General features: G+C 37.7%; 1 protein-coding gene across 1 annotated transcript in view; it reads left to right on the forward strand.

The window, feature by feature from the left end:
* Positions 1-14,306, forward strand: part of CORO2B (coronin 2B) — a 213,989-nt gene that overhangs the window by 8,082 nt on the left and 191,601 nt on the right. Inside the window, exon 2 of the mRNA XM_025390635.1 lies at positions 8,924-8,988. The gene's annotated coding sequence lies outside the window, so the exon portion shown is untranslated. The remainder of the gene's footprint in view (positions 1-8,923; positions 8,989-14,306) is intronic.

A 14,306-nucleotide genomic window follows, 5' to 3' on the forward strand; every position in this document is an offset into this window, starting at 1 on the left:
TTCTGAAGGGGCTATACCATTTTAGACTGTCACCAGCAATGCTCCACATCCTTCCAATTCTTGGATTGTCAGCTTGTAAATACTAACTATTCTAATGGGTGTGTAGTTACACCTCATTGTGGTTTAGGCTTTCATTTCCAGGATGAGTAATGATGCTGAGCATCTTTTCACATGCTTAGTGGCCATTGGTGCATCTTCTTTTGGGAGCCATCTTTTTTAATCTATTGAGAATTTTTCAAATTTTTGTTATTATTGAGTTCTCAGTGGTTTTTATAAATTCAGGATATAATGTTCACTTTACATATAGCTTTTGTCAGCTATGTGAATATTTCCTCCCAGCCTGTGACTTCTCTTTTCCTTTACTGAAGATGTTTTTCAAAGAGCAGAAGTTTTAAATGTTGATAAAGATTACTTTATTTAACAGGTACCTGTTGTTTAAATTACCCAGTCTGTGGTATTCTGTCGTGGCAGCCCTAACAAACTAACAGAAAGACCAAGTTATCAATTTTTTTCTTTTGTGGTTTTTTATTTTTCTTTCCCAGCCAGGGAATCCTTGCTTACCCCAAAGTTGAAAAGATTTTCTTCTATTTTTCTTTCCTATTGGTTTAATAGTTTTATCTTCCACCTTTAGATCTTTTTCCTATTTTGGGTTCGTTTTTATGTGAGGTTTATTTTTTCCTCATATGAGTATCTAATTATTCCAGTACCATTTGTTGGAAGACTCTCTTTTCCTTTATTGAAATATGTTAACAATCAATCGACCATGTATCTGTGAGTCTATTTTTGATTCTTTATTCTATTCCATTGATCTATATGACAAATTTGATACCAGTGCTACACTCTCTTCATTACTGTAGCTTTATAATAAGTATGAAAGTCAGGTAATATAAGTCCTCCAACTTTTTCTTTTTCAAAATTGTGGCAGATTTTCTAAATCTTTTACACAAAAATTTTACACTAAGCTCGTCAACTACTTTTAAAAGCCTCTGAAATTTTATCAGTCAATATGAAGTACATTAACATTTTAGCAGGACTCCAATCCATGAACATATTACAGCTCTCCCTTTATTTAGTTCTTTTAAAATTCCTCTCAGCAGTATTTTGTAGTTTTCAAAGTACAAATCTTACACATATTTTGTCAAATTTATCCCAAAGTGTTTCTCATTATTTGATGCTACTGTAAATGGTATTTTGTAAATTTTTATTTCTAGCTCTTGTTGTTGGTAGAGAGAAACAGCTGATCTTTACTTATTGGCCTTGCATCCTGTGATCTCACTAAAGTCACCAAGTCACTTATGAGTTCTCAAACCTTTAAAAATATATGTTCCTTAGAACTTTCTATGTACACAATTATGTTGTCTGCTAATGAAGACAGTTTATTTCTTCCTTTCCAATTCAGATGTCTTTTATTTCTTTTTCTTGCCTATTTCACTGGATAGGATCTTTAAGACAATGTTGAATAGAAGTAATAAAAGCAGATATTTTGTCTTGTTTCTGACACTGGAAGGAAACCATACAGTCTTTTACCTTTAACTGATTCTCTTTATCAGGTCATAGGTTTTTTACATATTCTCTTTATCAAGTTGAGGAAGTTTTCTTCTATTCCTAGTTTATTAGTAATTTTAATCATAAATTACCACTTTTCAAGTGCTTTTTCTGCATCTATTGAGATGGATTTATGGGATATATGGTTTTTATCCTTTGTTCTATTAATGTAGTGAATTACAATGATCAACTTTTGGATATCAAAGCAATCTTGCTTTCCTGGGATAAGCCCTGCTTTTGCATGGTATACTGTCCCTTAAAATATTGTTAGTTCTATTTGCTTATGTTTTGTAAGGATTTATCACCATGAGTGATATTGATGTATAGTTTTCTTCCCTTTTTGGTAATATCTGTATGTAGCTTTATTAGTATTGGGGCATGATAGTCTCATATGAGTTGGAATATGTTCCCTCCTCTTTTTCCTGAGTTTTTTCTTTTTTGAATTGATATTTCTTTCTTAAGCGTTTGTTGGAATTCACTAGTGAGTTCATCTGGGTCTGGAGTATTTTGTGTTTTGGGGATAGGAAAGGGGCTTTTAAATTATGAATTCAGTTTCTTCGACGAATATGTGTTGCATTTAAGTTTCGGTTTTAATTCCAATTTTGCTCAAATTTTAGCAGAAACAAAACTGAAAAAGCACACAAAATGGCTTAATTAAACATTTATAAATTCATGCAGTTATTTCTTTTAAAAGCTAAACGGCTAAAGCAAACCTAAAAGATGGAAGTGGCGCAGACTAATCCTAAATTTGTCTTTCTCTTTGCCTCAACAACTACTAGATGCCCTCTGATCTCTGACACTCCAGTGTTTCCTGGACAAGCAAAGGGAGCGAAGTACACGGGTTGTTCAATAGGAAGTGGCTTGAAGGTGGTTTGTCAGGCTGGGGTTTTGTTCCCTGACTCTTTGTGTGTACATTCTTGCTGTGGCTTATCAGGAGAGAGTATTTTTCATCAGTGTGCTTCCGTATTTAATATGTTGGGAAGCATAAATCTATTTACTGCTTTTTGCTCTCTATATCCTTATCAATTTAGGAGTAAGTAACCAAAGCATTTTATTTGCTTGTGTTCTTTCCAAGTCATATCAGTCAACACAGGTCACAATAGGTAACACAAACAACTCTAAAGATGAGATATCACAAAGTTCAAGAAATGTATTCATAACATGTATATGGCTATTTGGGTTTTCTATTTTTTTTTAAGTTGTACCCTTTAGCAATTGGCCATTTCATCTAAGTTGTTGATTTTTTTGACATAAAGTCTTTCATTATATTCCCTTACTGTGTTGTTATTATCTCTAGCATCTCTAGTTATGCCTCCTCTTTCATTCATTATATTAGCACTCATGCTCACTCTCTCTTTTTCTCAGATAAATCTTGTTGCAAATTTTTCAATTTATTGATCTTTTTAAATTGGTTTTGTTGGATTTCTCAATTGTATGCAATTTGCTCTTCTGTTTCTAAAGATGAAAGCTTAGAATATTGATAAAAACCTCTTTCTATTCTAATATGAGCATTTAAAGACATGTATCTCTCATTAATCACCACCTTATCTATATGTCACAAATTTTGTTACGTTGAATTTTCATTTTCATTTAGTTGAAATATCTTTAAATCTCCCTGTGATGTACTCTTTGAACCAAATGTTGCTTAGAAGTGAAGTCTTTAACTTCCATACATTCTAGGATTTTTTATATTTTTCTGTTGTTGATTTGTGTTTTAATTCCATTTTGGTCAGAAAATATGCTTTGTTTCAATCCTTAAAAATATGCTAAGATGACTGGGCGCATTGGCTCACGCCGGTAATCCCAGCGCTTTGGGAGGCCGAGACGGGTGAATCATGAGGTCAGGAGTTCAAGACCATCCTGACTACCACGGTGAAACCCTATCTCTACTAAAAAATACAAAAAATTAACCAGGCGTGATGGCAGGCGCCTGTAGTCCCAGCTACTCAGGAGGCTGAGGCAGGAGAATGGCGTGAACCCAGGAGGCAGAGCTTGCAGTAAGCCAGGATCATGCCACTGCACTCCAGCCTGGGCAACAGAGCGAGACTCCATCTAAATAAATATATATATATATGCTGAGACATTTTTTATGGCACAGAAAATGACCTTTCTTAATACATGCTCCATGTATACTTGAAAATAATATGTATTCTTTTGGTGGTGGTGAGTAGATAATCAAGAAATGGCAATTAGGTCAAATTGGTGATATTGCTCAAGTCTTCTTCATCTTTGCTGATTTACCTACTACTTGTACTATCAATAATTAAGAGGGTATGGAAATATCCAACAATAATTTTGAATGTCTGTCCTTGCACTTATGTTAGTTTTTCTTCATCTCTCTTGAAGCTATATTAATATCAGTATACATATTAAGGATTTTTGTGTCTTCTTGATAAATTGTGTGCTTTATTACAATTAAATATTTCTCTTATGTCTAGTGATATTCTTTTTTCTAAACACTACTTCTTCTCATACTAATGTGGTCAAACCAGTTTTCATATGATTATTGTTTTCATGGTGTATCTGAATTCATCATTTTACTTGCAAAATATGTATGCCTTTACATTTAAGGTGGATTTCTTATAGATAGCATGTAGTTGAATCTGCCTCTTTATTGTTTAGACCATTTACAGTTAATGTGATTTTTGGTATAAATCTACCATTTTATTGTTTGTTTCCTGTTTGTCTCATCTACTTTTTGCTCATTCTTTTTTGTTTTATTTTTAGTGGTTGCTCTGTGGCTTACGATATATATCTTTAGCTCACCATAGTACAACTTTAAATAAAATTACATACTTTTACATACAATCCACGACCCTTACAACACTATACTGTCATTTACCCCACCCATCCTTTATGCTATTATTGTCATACATTTATTCACTTGTCTTTTAAAGAACTTTCAAAATAAGGCCTGGCACAGTGGCCAGTGGCGCACACCTATAATCCCAGCACTTTGGGAGGCTTAAGTGGGTGGATCACCTGAGGTCAGGAGTCTGAAACCAGCCTGGCCAACATGGTGAAACCTCATCTCAACTAAAAATACAAAAAAAAAAAAAGGCTGAGCATGGTGATGTGTGCCCGTAATCCCAGCTACTCAGGAGACTGAGGCAGGAGAATCGCTTGAATCCAGGAGGCAGAGGTTGCAGTGAGCCGAGATCATGCCACTGCACTTCAGCCTGGGCACAAGAGGGAAACTCTATCTCAAAAAAAAAAAGAAAAAGAAAGAAAGAAAGAACTTTCAAACTAAGAAAAAATATTTTATATTTACCAACATATTTACTACTTTCGATGCTCTCTATTGTTTTAAGTAAATCAAAGTTTCACCTAGTATCATTTTACTTCTACCTAAAAGATTTTCTTTAGCTTTTCTCAGAGTGTAGATCTACCAGGATTGAATTTTAGCAGCTTTGTTTTTGTCAAAAAAAAAAAAGTATTTAGTTTGTCTTTGTTTTTGAAGGATATTTTTACTGAATATGGAATTCTAGGTTGACAGGATTTTTTTTCTTTTAGTACCTTAAAAATGTCTTTCATCGTATTCTAATATGCATAGTTTATGACAAAAAGTCTGTGGTATTTAAATCTGTTTTCCTCTGACATAGTGTCTTTTTCTCTCCAGTTGCTTTTAAAAGTTTCATTACTAATTTTCAACAATTTTATCATGATGTACCTTTGGGTTTTTTTGTTTTTGTTTTGTTACGTTTGGGACTCATTCAGGTTCTTGGATCTGTGGGTTCACATTATTCATCAAATTTGGAAAAATTTTCTTCAATATTTCTTTAAATATTTTTCTATCTTTTTTTCTCTCCTCTGGTACTTTAGCTACATATGTATTAGACTGTTTGATGCTGCCCCATAAGACGTTGTGGCTATGCTTATTTATTGTTTAGCCTTTTGCATTTCTATGTTTTGGTGTCAATGGTTTCTGTTGCTGTGTCTTCAACTTCATGTTTTCTTCTCATCTGTTCTTAACCCCATCCAGTGAAATTTTCATTTCATATATTGTGTTTTTTGTCTCTAGTAATTTCAGGTTCTTTTTAAATGGCTTTTTTGTATCTTCTATTTTTCCTAATTGTGTTCACATTTTTATTTAAGTCCTTGAACATATTGAGCAGATTGATAATAGCATTTTAAATACCTTGTTTGTTAATCTTGTCATCTCTGTCATTTCTGTTTCTATTTCTACTGACTGATTTTTCTCCTGGTTTTGAGTTACATTATTCTCATTCTTGGCATGTCTATTAATTTTTAATTAAACTTTAGCTTAATTGTGAGCAACACGGCTGTTTATTTCACCTGGGTGCAGGCAGGCTGAGTCCAAAAAGAGAGTCAGCGAAGGGACATAAGGGTGGGGCCGTTTTATAGGATTTGGGTAGGTAAAGGAAAATTACAGTCAAAGGGAGGTTGTTCTCTGGCAGGCAGGAGTGAGGGTCACAAGGTGCTCAGTGGGGGAGGTTTTTGAGCCAGGATGAGCCAGGAAAAGGAATTTCACAAGATAATATCATCGCTTAAGGCAAGGACCGGCCATTTTTACTTCTTTTGTGGTGGAATGTCATCAGTTAAGGCAAGGCAGGGCATTTGCACTTCTTTTGTGATTCTTCAGTTACTTCAGGCCATCTGAGCATATACATGCAAGTCACAGGGCATGCGATGGCTTGGCTTGGGCTCAGAGGCCTGACAGAGCCTAAACATCTCCTCACCTGTATAAACTCTGGAAACTATTCAACTTTAAAATCCACTGTTATTCTTTGCCTGAATTCATGAAGTTTCAACCTCAACATGGATGGCCTATAATTCAGCAAAGCTCCAATGAAATCCTTTTGCACTTTTTAGAGCTCTTTTTCTTCATGGTGCCTGAACATTAATCTCTGTCTTCTCAGCTCAGTAAAACCTTCATGCTGTACTTGATATTCTTCCTTGCACCACAATCCAGAATGTGCCTCTAGACACAAATCCCCAGAGATCATTTGGCTCATCTTTTTGTTTCCCTTCCCCCTGATATCATACTCCATGGTGCCTGTTAACCAATATCTGAAAAGTTATTTAATATATTTCAATCTGTTTGCTAGTTTACTATGATGGAAAGGTAAGTGTGGATTCTGTTGCTTTATTATAACCAGAAGTGGAAATTTTGTGTGCTGAATTTAATTTAGAAACTTTCAACTAGGCTAGAGGGAGCAGATATGGATTAAAAGGTTTCCAGATTAAACAGACATATAATATATGTGCAAAATTGTTAGTTGGACACATGAACAAATAAACAGACAAACCTGACCAGGAAGGACCTGGGATAGACTCACCAATGTTGTTGACAGACTGTGGAGCTAGATGCAGAGTGGCTGGATCACTGAGTATCAGTTGACTAGAGGTAACTGCCACTCCTTTGTGGTAAAAAGAGAGAAGCCAAACCTGAGGCTGGGCCTCCTTGGGCAGGGGCCTTGAGAGAATGAGGTCAGGAAGATGAGTAGCCATTCCTCCCCAAGCATAGTTTTAAAAATCAGTGTCTTAAACATTTCCAAAGATTATTTTCGACATGATAGTTCTTAAAACAATCATAATGAAAACATGTTAGAGCAAGAGTATAGAATATTCAACTGAAACATCTGTTCCCCAAATACAAGATCCCAGAGAAGGTGATCAAAGGGTGGGGACCTTTCTGTGGTCATTTTCCCACCACAGCCCTCACACACTTGTGCCCAGCCTCCTTACATCCTCGTGTTCAGTGCCTCTCTGTAGCCTCTGGGACAGATCCAAACAAGACCCAGTCTGCCCTAAACTCTCCCTGACCCCTAACTTCCTAACATAAGCTCTATTTCTAAGATAGGACTTGTGCTTCATGGTTCTCCATGCACGCTGATGCCCTTTCCCCTGGACAACCTGCATAATGGTGGATCCTCTGGGTGGAAAGGCCTCCCACCACCTCTGCCAAAACCACCCCACCTAGCAGACTTCTTTCTTGCCCTTCTAAATGCAACTTACCTCCTTCATCTCCATGAAACTTTCTTTTCCCCATCTCCTTGTGCATACACATACACACACACATGCATGGATGTGTACACACACCTGCACATAAGTGTACACACATGCACACACTTGCATACACACATGCACACAGATGCAGTCCTCTCCTAGCTGCACCAATGTTTTATCTTTGTTCACCTATTTCTCTGGTAAAGTGGCACTTCTTAAAGACAAAAATTTTGCCTTAAACATCTTCATAGTGTTTTATCTCCAGATCCAGGTACACAAGAGAAACTCAACAAGTAACTACTGAATAATGAACTCAACTTTCACCTTAGGAATTTATTTACCAAATGGACCAGAGCACTCCTGTCAGCCAGTCCAGGAATCCCCTTTTCCCTATTTACTGCCAATTAAAGACTGCTAACTTACCCTTTGAAAACACACTGAAGGGTACAGCTGCTTAGCCAATGCATTCATTCTTCCTACATGTGCCAACACAATGGGTTATGTTACATGAGAATGCACTGGAAGCTTCATCCTCACCAGCTGTACTAGTCCATTTTCATGCTGCTGATAAAGACATACCCAAGACTGGGTAATTTATAAAGAAAATGAGGTTTAAAGGACTCACAGTTCCACGTGGCTGGGGAGGCCTCACAATTGTAGCAGAAGGCGAAAGACATGTCTTACATGGCAGCAGACAAAAGAGTGAATGAGAATCACACAAAAGGGGTTTCCCTTTATAAAAGCATTAGATCATGTGAGACTTATTCACTACCATGAGAAGAGTATGGGGGAAACTGTCCCCATGATTCAGTTATCTCCCACTGGGTACCTCCCACAACACGTGAGAGTTATGGGACCTACAATTCAAGATAAGATTTGGGTGGGGACAGAGCCACACCATATCACCACCTTATTTAGATGTATGCCTCTCTGAGTCACCTAGGCACCTCACCTCTTGCCCACCCCAAAGAAGGATCATTTCTTCAGATGGTTCCTTTGATCATGTTTCTGCTGAAATTTAGTAGTTTTGATCCCAAAGGGAGAGGCCTAATAAAAGAGAGCCTTATCCTATGCTCTGCCCCAATGCTGGAGGTATCCCTCTGTAGCCCTGGAATCAACAACCAAGGTTATAATTTGGAATCTGCTACTTCATAGTTGTATGACCTTAGTCAACTTACCTAATCTTTCTTAGACTGGATTTTTTAACCTATAAAATGAGCATATTGATGATGACTAATTACACAGATAATTCAACCACAGAGTGACTGGGATGGTTAAATGAGATGAAGTATGTCAGGAACTTAGTATGAGGCACATGGTAGGCATTGAATAAATGTTGTTCTAATTATTATTATTATTAAGCTTTCATACAGTGTTAATACCACTCTGGTCCTCCTGCCTCTTGTAGGACATTTCCAGAATCTGTTGGGGTTCCTGAGAGAGGGAGACCACCTGCCACTGGCATTGAAAAAGGTAATATTTTGTGAATCCTAATTTGGGAGAAAACACAGTCAACTTCAATTGCTAGCTCATTTGGGAGACTTAGGAAACCAGAGACCAGGAATGTCATCTACAAGAATTATGTAGGATTCAAGAACTCAGGTTATTTAAGAACATTGTTTGATTCTGGAAACTTGGTTTGTAAGAATTATATGGATTTATGGAATGTTAGCCTCTAGGAATGCTGTGTGTTTCTAGATACAATGGTTGAAAGAACTTCAGGTGATTCTGGAACATTGACCTGTAAAAATGATACGTGATTTGTAATTTTGGCTTTTAACAATGTTATGCCATTTTATAACCTTATGTGCTTCTGGAAACTTGATTTATAATAAACTTATATGTTTCTGAAAACTTGGTTTATTAAAACATTATGTGATTCTGAAAACTTGGCTTGAAATAAATATGTTTGATTCCAGGATCATAGCTGTCAGAATAGCACTATGATCACATGGTATGGCATCAGAAACTTGCTCTATAAGAATATTGTGTGAACCTGGAAGCCTAGTTTACAAGAAGTTCAGTTTAATTTTGGAATCTTGATCTCCATGTACGTTGGCTGGTAGGAATCTTGCATGAGTTTTGAAACTTGTTCTGTAGAAATCTCTTATATTTCTGGATGTTTGCTCACAAGAATTTCATGTGATTTGCAAAGGTTGGCTTATTAGGTTTTGTGATTTTGAATCTTGGCTTGTAGGAATCTTATGTGACTTTGGAATCTTGGCCTGAAAAACTACTATTTAATTCTAGAACCTTAGCCAATGAGAATCTTAAGTGATTCAGAATCCCTGGTCTATAATAGCACAGCATTTCAGAACATTGGCCTGTAAGAATATGATGCAACTCTGTAACACTGGCCTGTAATAACGTGATGTGGTTTCAGAATCTTAGCCTTTGCAAAGTGTGATTGTGATACTTTGGTATGTCAAAGACCACTGATAGTGTTTTAATATTTGTTTTTTCTTCCTTGGTCATAGACCACTGATTTTTAGCTGTGACAAGGCCAGCTAAAAACTAAATTTCTGAATAAAAACTGAAATAAAAAGTCATTTTCTCATTCTGTCTTGCAGCTAAGTTTGTCCTTGTGACTAAGCTCTGGCCAATGACATGGAAACAGAAGTGGCAGAGACACTTTCTGGAAAATATTTGTAAATGGAGGGACTATGCCTTTCATCAGCCCTTCCTCCTTCCTATTGGCTGGAAAGTTGGCCTGCTTCCTGCAGCCACCTGGAGCCAGGAAGTGATGCTGGCAGGGAAACCACGAATGGTGGAGTATCGAGATTGAAGGAAACTGAGCTCCTGCCACTGTGGAGCACCACCCCAAGCCTACCTGATATGAGACAGAATTAAATTGCCTCAGTGAAACACTTTTATTTTGGATTTTGTGTCACCCACACACAAGCCTAATCTAGTGTTTTAATCCAAAGAACAATAGGTGATTCTGAAAAGTTGGTTTCTATCATCCTGGCACCTTGGCCTGTAAATCTTAGGTGATTCAGACACGTTGGTATGCTGGATTACCTGTTGTCAATTTAGCATCACTGCCACCCTCTTGAAGAGGAGAAGCCAAGAACTGCATTTCCCAGAATTCCCTTCAGGGTGGTTCTGGATTAGAGTTGGCTGTGAGGCCACTCACGTGAGATCTGGAGGGTGAAAGAAGAGAGGCCATTATTCTCCAGAGACTACTAGGCAATAGCATGGGCACTCTGGCTGCTATGATTTAGGGCAGAGGTTAGCAAACTACAGCCCACGGCTGTAGTGGGTCAGACTAGCCCACTGCTTGTTTTTGTAAATAAAGTTTTGGGGTCTTTTTGCTATTTTTTTTTAAGTTCTGTGGTACATGTGCAGGGTGTGCAGGTTTGTTACATAGGTAAATATGTACTATGGTGATTTTCTGCACCTGTCAACCCATCACCTATGTATTAAGCCCAGCATGCATCAGCCATTTTTCCCAGTGCTCTCCCTCCCCCCGCCTCCCCCAAAGACCCCAGTATGTGTTGTTCCCGTCCCTGTGCCCATGTGTTCACATTGTTCAGCTCCCAATTATAAGTAAGAACATGCAGTGTTTAAATAAAGTTTTCTTGGAACACGGCCTTGTTTACATATTGTCTATGGCTGCCTTTAAGCCACAACAGCAGACTTGAGTAGTTGCTACAAGGATCCTATGCGGCAAAACCTAAAATATTTACTGTCTGGCCCTGTACGGAAAAAGTTTGCCAAATCCTGCTATAGAGTGCATGGTTGGAGCTTAGTAACTTCCATTTAATAAGTATGTGTTGAGCATCAGCTGTCTGGTGTGTGGCGGGGAGCCTTATTCATAGAGTGGGTATTATTTAGGTGGAACAATAAAGTATATCCAAGTAGCAAGGTCACACATTTACTTTTGTTACCTTTAACTATTCAGAGAAATATATATATATATATTTTTTTCTCTAGTCATTGATCTGATCTCCTTCAAATCACTATCCACTGGGTAACAGAAGCAAGAAATCCTACAATTTAATTTATCCCAATAATTTTTTCCCTTTCTCCTTTTTTTTCTCTGCCTCCGCTGAGACTCCTGGTGTGTGCAGAGGAAGAGGGGAGTAACCACAGCTTTCCAGGAGGCCCACCTGTCCCCCAGTAACTTTTAATTGCATAAAATAATGCATATTTCCAAAGCTAGGCTTGGCTTCATTAGGTAAAAATACACAGGATGTGGCAGTACAGGAATGATGGGGCTTCAGACTGACGCAGTATGTGCCCTCTGGAACCTCTGGCCTCAGCTGTGGAGGGGCTGGTCCTGAGTGTCCCCTGGGCTGGTGACTGTGAGGAGGTCCTGAGCGTTGCCCTGGCATCTGCTGCTGGAGTCGGCGGTGACTTCAGCATATGAATTGCTCTTCTTTTTTCTCTGCATGGTCAGAGCTCACATTATCCCAGTTGATTTGGCCCCATTTTGGTCCTTTCTCTTCATTATTTTGATTGAAGTCCAGTCTTCAAGTTCGCTTTAAATGAATAAGCCTTCACCTAGAGAGAAGAAACTCAGAAGTTTATTAATGTAACAAAAAAAAAAACAAAACAAAAAACCCTCAGCTTTATTGTCATCTGCCAACCTCCCTAGACCTACTGGGAGAGAAGAAGAGGATCCCTGGACCTATTAGGACTCCTCGCACTGTAAAGAAGTGTCATTCCAGTGGCCTGTAGGTTCTCATGGGTCTGGGTCTCACTTTATATGGTCAGGGAAGGAGATACGGCCAGGGAATCTTCCTTTCTAAGAGGTCAGTTGGCTAAAGTCCTGAGGCGTGGATGCTTTGAAAAGCCATTAATCCTTTATGTTTTTATACCACAGAACAGTAATCATACCTTTACATCTCGGTTTTTGTGTCAGAATTCAAATTTTTGCATTATAATTGAATTGTATTAAGCTACTTAATGCCTACAGGCTTCTAGAGATATAGGAGACAGTCCAGTAACCAAAGATAAAGGCTAGTCACAAGGCAGCAGAGCTGAGCACGAGTGAAGCCAAAGCTGCAGGAGCCTGCTGAGAGAAAACAGTGGGAGGAAGACCCCTTCCTTCTGCTATGTCTCTGTAGAGCCCTCTACTGACAAAGCTTACCCCTGTGCCCGCTGGCAAAAGAAAAATATTTAATGGGCCCATCTCCGTTTTTGCAGAGCTGGTAGTGAAGGATAAATTTGGAACTGAGAGTCAGTAAATTGATAACTGGAACATATGAGATACATCTATCAATAATTATCACAGCAGGTGCAGTGGCTCACACCTGTAATCCCAGCACTTTGGGCGGCCAAGGCAGGCAGGCAGATCACTTGAGCCCAGGAGCTCAAGACAAGCCTGGGCAACATGGCAAAACCCCATCTCTACTAAAAATACAAAAAATTAGCTGGTAGTGGTGTGTGCCCGTAGTCCCAGCTACTCAGGGGGCTGAGGTGGGAAGATTGCTTGAGCCTGGGAGGTTGAGGCTACAGTGAGCCAAGATTGAGTCTGCCTGGGTGACAGAGTGAGATCCTGTCTTAAGTAATAGTGATAATAATATTTATCATAATAGAAAAACAGAACATTTTGAAATACTTATTAATGCATTTTTAAATAACAGCCATAAACATATTATGTATTAACATATTTTAATCAAAATATTGGTATTTTCCCAAACAAACAGAAGTAATAAAATGAGTGACATTGTTTTGGAAATCTCTTTGCTATTTGGTTAATAGAAGATAGCTGGATTCTCCTTCCTGCTTTTGCAGTCATTCTATTGCGAAATGTTGTTTTGGTTAAAGTATATAAAGAAAATCTGGCTTTACACAAGCGTGCAGTTGAAAAAGGGAGGAGTATTTTAACAGATTTTGAAGATAATTGTAGATATTCTCCCTTAACCATGCAACAAAACTCAACCAGAAGGAGTTTCTTAAAGATTCGTTGCAATGTGGAATTTGAAATCACATCAGTATATTTTCATACTCTGTAACATTAAAATCCATTTGTCAACCTTGCACTTTAAATGGATTTTTGCCTGTGCATGATTTTGAAACATCATACATTGATCACTTAGAAAATATTAGTTCACTGAATTATGTAGATCTTCCAAACATTGACACATTTAATTAAACAATATTTTTTAAAAAACATTACTTAACATCACAACCCATCACAATGCATTGGGAAGCTGTCAGTCCCACAGTAGCAAATGCAAGTTTTCCAAAATTCTAATTTACACGTGAAATTTTGAATTTTATAATTGGCAACAATGATTATGAATTATTTTCCTTGAAGTGATGGGCTCCTTTCATTTATTTTCAAGATAATGTCTACCAAATACGCAAGTCTGATTAACTTTACCTTATCTGTTTTTCAAGTAAAATCGGTGCTCAATGAAAAATGTGCAGTTTAGCTCACAATTCAATCTCACCAGTCCCTTTCATTTAAACAATCACCATGCTTTTGTATGCAGCAGAGCTGCTGTATACATTTTCCCATTTTGTCACACTGAATTAGAATATTAAAATGGCAAGTCCTCAAGGGTCAATATTTAATAACACAAATAATTTTAACTGCCTCATGAAGAACATTCTTAAGTAAAATTGGCTTTTTTTTTAAACTGCAAGTGCATGATGGTTAAAACACACACACACACAGAGTCAGTGACTGTCAGTATAGTCTGCCCTGATTCATGCTAAAAGCACCAGCAGTTTTAGCCGCCTTTGCTTTTCCACCATCAGTGCACATTTTAACACAGTAAAAAGAGGATTATTATGAAAACAGTCGTGACTTTTCAGATCCTCTGCAAGGGCACAGT

The sequence above is a fragment of the Theropithecus gelada genome, chromosome 7a (genome assembly GCF_003255815.1).
Source record: "Theropithecus gelada isolate Dixy chromosome 7a, Tgel_1.0, whole genome shotgun sequence".
Classification (NCBI taxonomy): Eukaryota; Metazoa; Chordata; class Mammalia; order Primates; family Cercopithecidae; genus Theropithecus; species Theropithecus gelada.